This window comes from Cololabis saira, chromosome 7, assembly GCF_033807715.1.
Source record: "Cololabis saira isolate AMF1-May2022 chromosome 7, fColSai1.1, whole genome shotgun sequence".
Classification (NCBI taxonomy): Eukaryota; Metazoa; Chordata; class Actinopteri; order Beloniformes; family Belonidae; genus Cololabis; species Cololabis saira.
Genome location: NC_084593.1, coordinates 38,926,007 through 38,935,605, shown reverse-complemented (window position 1 = coordinate 38,935,605; position 9,599 = coordinate 38,926,007).

Genomic DNA, 9,599 nt, shown 5'->3' with positions numbered 1-9,599 from the left:
TATTCATTCAGAATTTTTACTTTGAAGTATTTATCCCTTTTTGAGACTTTTTCTTTAGTTTAGCTTCTGATTGCATCAATTCTTTTCTTCAAGTTCTACAACTTTTGAAGGGATCAAATTTTGCTTCTTTTCTTTTTTATGCACCATCAGGTCTAAACACCCTCAGATGACTTGTTTTCAGTTTCAAACTTCTGGCACTTGTGGCATGATGGCACGTAGCAACACAAAACAGCCTCTTCTGTCATAACTCCTTTCTTATGACTGCAGAGGCTGAACAAACGTTATAAATCGCAGTTTAAAAGTGACACAATATTGTCACAAACCACTCGTGTCGACTGCTTAAACTGGGTCTGGTCCATAAATCCATCCATGGAAATGAGGATGTTTGAGTTCTAGTTATTGATCTTATTTGCTTCTGAAAACTATAGATGGTAAATTACTCCACAGCACGGTGCATCATATGAAAGCGACCTGTAACATCCACCGCATTTTACCGCGGTTGAATTGGTTTGATATTGGATATTGGATATTATGAATTCAACACCCATAAAACTTGTGATACATACCACTGATTTTGGTCATATTGCTTGTGATGTGTTCATGGTCATCTAGACTATATTTCACAAAACAGTAATTATTTAAAAAATAATATATATGGGCATATATATGGGCTGATTTAAAAATCATATATATGGGCTGATTTAATGTGATTTAATGAATTCAACACCCATAAAACTTGTATATAACACCGATTGTTTTCATTAAACCTCATTAAATCAGCCCATAATATGATTTTATAATAATTACTCTCTTGTGATATATAGTCTAGATGACCATGAACACATCACAAGCAAAATGATCAAAATCAGTGGTATGTATCACAAGTTTTATGGGTGTTGAATTCATAATATCCAATATCCAATATCAAACCAATTCAACCGCGGTCCGCATTTTCTGCGTTGACTTTTCATCACTGCTGTAAAGTAATGAATGCAGCAGTTCAGCCGAGGATACGCCTCCTCCAGGTCATCCTGCCACCACTAGTGAGTAAGAGAGAAAGAGAAAACATCAAAAAGAAGGCACTTCATTCTTTTTCATGTGTTAACGAGGGAAACACATTTTCAGCGATCATATGGTAAGATTCATTGAGATCACAAAGCACAGAAGAAAGAAAAAAGCGGTATGAAGCGGCGTATGGATGTTGCTCCGGGGCCCCCTGCTCCTCCATTAGCTTCTCAACTTAAAGCAGCACTACGTAACTTTTCCAGCTTAATCTAATATTTCCAGAATCATTGTGATGGTACATCAACTTCCAACAGGTTTAATGACACCTCTGTCATGGTCTGGGGGGGTCTGTATCGCCTCCACTGGCACTATGTAACTTTGAGGAGCATGGTAGGAACCCTTCCACACTACTGGTAAAGCACTACCGCTTTTGTCCAAAGGAGACGCCAAACTCAACAAAAGCTGAAAGTTACATTGTGCTGCTTTAAGTGAGGGTTAAAGCGCTCTGTCGTTTTCCAAAAAGTTAAGCATTCACAAACTTTACAATCAACTCTTACAAAGTAAACTTACAAATAAAAATACACTTCATTACAGCACCTGAACTCAGCGTTGATGCTTGGTTTGTGTTCACCCACGACAGTGAAGGCACCTCTCATTTAAAACATAACGATGATCATTACTGAAGGCTGCTAAAACCTATTTTTAAATCTCCATTGAGTGTAAGATGTAGAACATGACCTAGTAATATGCTTTCGTCTAATAACGTATACTTTACCACTCGCAGGTCTTATGACCATAATCCTATTGCAGATCAGACAAGTCTGAAAAAAGCATTGTGGAGATTCAACCCTTAAAACTTGAGACGGCGGAAGCAGAAAGACTGGGTCCTTTTTTGGCTTTTTTATTTGCAATTTACCAAACAGTGTTTATATGCCATTACATTTCCTTCAGCTTCTATTTTTAAGCTTTTGGAGCGGCCCATGATGCTGCTGTCAAGTTAATGACACACAACCAAAAACTGGCATCCAAATTTGGTCTGATAACTTCCTGCTGCCTTCACAGATTAAAATGACAAGAGAGTTGCCATGGTGATATGCCAAGTTTGTCCTTGTGTCTGTGTGCGTTGTGTGTCAATGATGCCAAGGTTATCTGGTGTCATCCCTTTCCCGCTGCAATAGTCATGGCTCAGCAGAATGGGCCGGTTGAGTGTTGTGGCTGCATCTGCTGCTGCCGGTGGGGGTCCCGGCTGCTGTGAAGACAAGAGACAAGAGAAGAAGAGCTGGAGCGCTGGGACCACGTTCCCTATCAGGTCCTCCACAAGGAAACCCTGTGGGGTTTGTTCGTTTTTGACTGCAAAGAGAGTTCAACCCAACTATCAATACTAAACCTTTCAGGGAAGATGTCATCGCTACTCTCGTACTGTTTGTAGGTAGAGGATTATTGATCTTTCTTTCCTCTTGTGTCTTCTTCTGGTTTTTACTTTTATGATTGCACTTTTTTTCAAAGGTTGTTTCTTTTAGGTAACACAAGTAATTTATTCATGAAATCACACTAGCACAAGAGAATGCACACACACGAACACACACACACACACACACACACACACACACACACACACACACACACACACACACACACACACACACACACACACACACACACACACACACACACTGACTTGCTGCAGGGCGAACATTATCCCACCAACATTACGCCTCTGCTTGCATCTCCCAGCGGCCACGTCCCCTGCAGACATTCCCAAATCATCCCCAGAAATGATCTATAAACGTGTGATCGGCTCATTTCCGCCTGATTTCGTGGGGGAAAAGAGAAAAGAAAAAAGAAGAAAGGAAATAGCTTTGCTCCTCTTTATTCTGGATTGTGCATTTTCATATGCCCGTCTTGGCTCTAATAACAAATCAATGTTTGAGAAAATGATTGTAAGTAAAGGGTAATTATGGAATTAACGTGTTTTTAGGATCAACGCAGCTGGAAATATAAACTAGATGATGTTTAGTGACGCATGCTGTCACTGTAGTTTAGTGGTTTAGATTTGGATTTGTGGAGCTTCTCTAATGAACAATCTACTCATGTCGGCACCGCTTCTCACTGTAGGTAAAAAAATAAATATAAATATAATGAGCCAAAGCATATCTGAATAAAAAGTGCATTGTAATTTGAGGGTTTCAGTGCAGCACTTTGATCGCTTGGGCTGCTATTTACTGTTTGTTAACGTCAGGCCATCCATCGCTACCTAACTGTTGACTCTGGACAGGTTTTTTAAAGAGACTAAGAGGGTTATATCTCCCACGTTGCTCTTATTTGTGGGATGGCAGACGGCAGTTTGAAGCAGCTGGAGCCTCCAGAATTATCTCCACGAGAGACACTGCGTTTTTCAGCCAAGAAAGGAAACCTGCCAAAAGAGAAATGAGACAAGATCGAGATTGGTCAAGAATGTCCAAAACCAATCAAAACATAAAAGACATGTCTGATTTCACAAGTACCCGATTACGTATATAATAATATTATACAGGACTGTCTCAGAAAATTAGAATATTGTGATTTTCTGTAATGCAATTACAAAAACAAAAATGTCATACATTCTGGATTCATTACAAATCAACAGAAATATTGCAAGCCTTTTATTATTTTAATATTGCTGATCATGGCTTACAGTTTAAGAAAACTCAAATATCCTATCTCAAAAAATTAGAATATTCTGCAAATCTTAATCTTAAATTTAATCTTAATCTTAATCTTAAACCATAATCAGCAATATTAAAATAATAAAAGGCTTGCAATATTTCAGTTGATTTGTAATGAATCCAGAATGTATGACATTTTAGTTTTTTTAATTGCATTACAGAAAATAAAGAACTTTATCACAATATTCAAATTTTCTGAGACAGTCCTGTATAATGTTAGTTGTGCCATAAGTAGTGGTATTATATAGTCAGTGCCATTGTTATAATTTACCATTACCAATATAACAAATTAATAAGTCCAAAGTGTCACATTTGTAACACCACAAGTCTACTACTTTACAAATGTACACAGACAATCAGAGGTGCCTCTGCACCGCGTCACTGTGTGATGACACAGCCGATATTGCTGAATCATCCGCGTGACAGGAGCGTTGCTGGTGAGAGTGATGTCTTCTGTGACACCAGCTTGCTCCTGCACGCAGAACTCATCGCACCTCCGTCTCGCCCCTGTCACTACCTCCCAAACTGTGACAAAACTGTCCTGCCGTTCTGCTTTGGTGCTGCAAACACAGAAAACGAGACTGAATGTGGGCATGAAGGCGCTGTTTTTAAGGTGCTCCTGACATTTCATTTTCCCTCCATAACGCCAGCAGCTGGTCTCCTCGGCTCCCTGATCTTATATGGGCCGTTTGAGGAGGCTTAACATCCCCCTGTCCCAACTTTTTAAAGATTTGTTGACGTTCAAGCAGTTACATTAACCTGGTCATTCGAAAAGCCAGCACCTCCTTTGGTCATAATTAATTTCAGTTTGCTGCTGCTAGTGATTGGAGTCATCTGCAACAAACACTTAAACTTCACACATTCATCCCATTTTCCTCCTTTAAAAGTAAACTCCCAACATTCATCTGTGATCATTACACATGTTTGTAACCAGTACTCGAGTTGTAAAAAAGAATCAGGGGGGATGGTGGATTTTATCATATGGGGACAGATAATTTGTGCTGATTACAAATAATATAATATATTACAAATAATAACACTGACCAAAACACCTGCAGAAATACTGCAGGAATGACATAGCAGCAGTTAAATGCAGCCTTCTATAAGCTTTAAATATCCACTGGGCTTACATCAAATACATCAAAACACAACAATAAAAAACAGTTTTCTGAACTTATCAATATAACTCTGTCCTTCACAGGATAAGTAAAATGGATCACTGCAAAAACTCAAAATCTTAACAAGAATATTTGTCTTATTTCTAGTTAAAATGTCTCATTTTAGTAAAAAAATCTCATTACACGTAAAACAAGACTCATCACTGGAAAAAACAACAATTTTCACCTGTTTCAAGTAGATTTTCACTTGAAATAAGTAGAAGGATCTGCCAGTGGAACAATATTTTTTTGCTTTTAATAAGAAGATGAATCTTGTCCCACTGGCAGATTTTTCTTCTTATTTCAAGTTAAAATGTACTTGAAACAGGTGAAAATTGTCAAATAACTTATTTTTCTGGTGATGACTCTAAATGTTGAAATAGCAGTAAAACCACATTCATTGCTGAAATGACATAAGGGATGGAAAGAGGGGATGGCAGTTTTACAGCGGGGATGATTTTGACCGTTTTTATTTCAGGGGGGATGCCATCCCCCCTCATCCCCCCTCAACTCCAGTACTGTTTGTAACTCTTCAGGACCAGCGCTGCCACTTTTTGTTCACATTTTTTATGTGTTGTGTGTTTTTTATATATCGTGTTTGATTGTTTGTTTCACTGTGATTGTTTGTCTTTGTGCTTCTTCTTGCCCAGGTCGTCATTGTAGAAACTGTTCTCAATTGACTTACCTGGTTAAATAAAGGTTAGAGGTTGGATTGTTGCTGCAAAATCATCAAATTACTGCAAAATATTCACACTTTTTCCCAAGATGGGACATTTCCTCAGTTTAAACAGCTAATGTGTTTTTTATGCTCCACCACACCCACACAGACGTATGCACCGACACACGCTTATTAAATAAGCCTGCAACTCATCTGTGAAGTAACCTTGGCCAAGCTTTTTATTAAGGACACCTTAAAACAGGATTAGTTTCATTGCAGAGTACCCACCAAAGCAAGTGTTAAACAGGGCAGGTGTCTATACTTCAGAAAACAGGGCTGTGGTACGTTTGGGTGATCAAGAGGACACCACTTACCGTACTGCGCTGGGGTGGGTTCATCTATCTGCCTCAACACCGGTCACATAAAAGGTCTTACGTCCAAAAGTTTTGAGGTGGACTTCAGCAGTAAGATGGCTTCACCTTTGACGCTCACTAAACTTCACGTGAGTGTTACAGAGCAGATAATTGTACCAAGGGGGGAATTTGCCAGCTGAACATCAAAGGACACCCAAGTATTGTCAAGTACGTGCATGTAATGGTCGGTCGGGCTTATCTAAGAAGATGAGAGGGTGCTGAGGCCCTCCAGAGCATTAATGATTCCCAATCACTCAGATTCATAAGTGGATAATGGTTTATGATGACACTTCCTTTGCATTTGGATGGTGAATCCAGTTTGCATGCCTGTGGATGGCACAGCGAATGAAAAAGAAAAGCACTTCATAAGACATGCAGAGCTGGACCTCTCTTTCTTAAACTCTTCTTTGAAATGTTTGAGGTTTTCTCGTTTTAGCAGTTTCCCATTTTAATCCACAAATTCCTAATAGAGCCAGGAAGCAACGCCGGCTGAGAAAAAAAAAAAAAGGAGAGGGGTTTATATACATAGATGACTGAAAAGTGTAGTTACTTTTAAATGTTGACGTTAACTTCCTGATGGGAGACTCTTTTTGGGCCCAACTCCCCTTTGAGAGGTCGGAGGTCATGCTTATAAACACTCAAAAGCATCACAGCCTTTCAAATGAAGGGAGAGCTACTTGTTTGCTGAGCTGTGCATGAAATCCTGTCAACTATAAGAGTGGAGAAGTGAAAACCGGGTGTCAGTTTCCACAGCTGAGTCTCAGCTTCCCAGATCCAAACACATGCCGGGCAAGATGTGACAAGTCTCACATCTGACAAAAGAGATTATTGCAGTGTGATTTGGAAAGGAGTCTCAATCGCTTGCTTTTAAAACCATTATCTCTGGCCCTGGAGAGCTCAGTGACAGGAGCAGGCTGTTGGTCCCGTGCAGGCGGTGCAGGTTTGAGTCCCGGCCTGTCGCTCTTTGCTGTGTGTCTCGTTTCCTGTCCCCCCACCTTCCCAACAAAGGCCACTAGTGCCACAGAAATCTTCACAAATAATAATAATCACTATCTTTGGAGGGGGACAGCTGTATGTAATCAAAACACCAGATACAGAAGTGGAGATCTTATTTTCTGTGAGGTTTCCTTTGTGCTAAAAATACATTTACACGCTGGCTTCATGTTTACATCCATTACACTGACAATGCAGTTAGTGAAGGAGCTTAATCACAGCTAATGTACGTCGAAAGTTGGATAAACTTGGACAGATGTCTTGTGAATGATATGTGGATATAAACAATGAGCATGTGAACATATATTTGGGCACAAACAAAAACTAATTTAGAGTATCTTCCTAAGCCCCAAATTCCATAGACACTGCTGCCAAAGCTTTTGTTTGCTAAAAGACAGAAGAAGCTTTTGTGTTCAAATAGTTTGCTGGTTAAAGAAAAAGTTAATTTGCAACTCCTCATTTTATTTGGTTCCTCTGCAGTGGGACAGGGGTCGGTCTCCAGTTTACTTGCTGAGCAAATAGTATATTTGAATGTCCACTTTCCTGCTGGATGCCTGGAGATTATTAGAAAAAAACCTAAAGGTCAAAAAACTAATTTAAATGAGCATCTGTAACCGACCGCGGATATTTCCGTCATGTAACAACTGAAAGCTGTCAGAGGCAGACGTGGGACTGAGTTAGGACAGCCTTTAGTCGAGTCCCTGAGATGGAGTCACATTAAGAGGCGTCTTCTTACTTTTATTGCTTTTGTTCGCATCTTTTGCCCGCGGCTCTTTATCCATGATGGAGCTGTCCTCCTGTCTTCTTCGTGAGTACTTGATGTGCAGACGACTTTCAGACAGTTCTCTAATGTTGACATAAATAAGCGGAAATGCATTTCACCGTTGAAGGAAAGCACTGACAGAAGCTTTCGTCTCTGGTGTGTCATTTTGGTTCTGTCTGTGTCCCTGCAGCTGCATTTGTTTGCAGTTGGAGATGTCATGTTGGGCTTATTTTTGGAGGGGGGGGGTTATTGCTGCTGTGATTTCCCAACAGCTTGACTTGCGGTTCTGACTCATTAGCTTCCTGCTCTGCCACAATGAGCCTCATCAATCGTAACCCCCGGTGCAAACTGCTCCCCTCTCCCTACCTGGCCATAGCGGTTCCCTCTGCTCAGTAACACAACCTAGAAACAAGGAGGGTTAATGTGGAGAGTATTTTGACTTCTTCACTGAGTTATCTGATTCCAAGTGCGTCAAGAACGAAAATACATTTGTAATATCATGTGGCCACATGTTGAATTTATGCACATACAGTCGGGTCAGAAGTTTACCCATCTCCCAGGAATCCTATAATAACCCCTTTGGTAAATATATCCCTCTTATACGCCCTGCTATAAAATAATCCAGAATTAGGAAGTATTACATTTTAAATGCAACATTATTTGCACAGAAAATAAATCTTGTTTAAAAATATCAGCATTTATTTTTGTTCTGGATTCTGGATTCATTTCAAATTAACAGAAAAAAAAACAGAATATTGAAATGGGGGAATTCTGCTTATAATTTAAAATAAGGTTAGGACAGGTTAATGGAATGATAAATGGCCTGTCAGGATTAAAGATGAGTAAGAATTCACCAATCATTGGAAAAAACCTTTGAACAAATAGTTAAATGATGTAATATCAATACTTTTTACTATATACATTACAAAGAATTTCCACAAAACTATCAATAGAAGAAAAAAATAAATTGAGTGTTTAGGCTGACATCTGAAATGCATTTATGTTTACCGGTAGTTAAAACTAGTTATACAATGTTTTAACATTGAACATATTGCATTTATTAAATGCAGGATTAAAGTAAATAATTGCATTCGGTTTTATGCCTATTACCAGTTTTTTGATGATGGGTATGCAAACAAAAGAAGAGGCCTCTAACCAGAGAGAGCAACCATCTTTGCACCATAAAGTAAGTTGAACTTTTACAGTCTTGAGTTGAGTTACTAGCCGTTCTAATGAACGGCCACCAAATGAGTTTGGGAACACTGTGAAAGTTAAATGCTTGATAATGGCAGTCCACTAAATGAGAATCTGCTAAATTAATGAGCTCTTGCTTTAAAGTGCCACACAGCGAAGACAGGGGTCTTTTATGTTGGAGTCAGCTAACCTGCTCTGCAGCAGCATCACGTTGGGCTCTCAGATGTCTGTCTGCACATCCTGAGCGGCTCCAACAGGAGGTAACACGAAGGTCTTCTGCCCCTCAACTCCTTACAAAGCTCTCACCTCAGGTGTCACGGAGCCTTGTCTCACCTCTCCTCCACTCCTCCTGAACACATGCAACCTGCTCTACAAACTAGGTTATCGTAGATGTTGTTTCTGCTGCAGGTCAAGCAGAGGTGTCAAAAGTATTCACATTCATTACTCAGGTAGAAGTATAGATACTAGAGTTTAAAAATACTCCTGTAGTATCAACTCAAGTTTTTTACTCAAGTAAAAGTATAAAAGTACTAGTTTCAAAACTACTTAAAGTATAAAAGTAAAAGCAATGTAAGGGGGAAAAAAAGCCATTAAGGACAAAAGCCATTGAAAATGAATGCATCTTAGTATAATGCAAATATATTAAAGAACCATATATGTGTACTATTGAGCATTAACATGTGTTTCAGAGAGCAGAAGATATGAGGACTA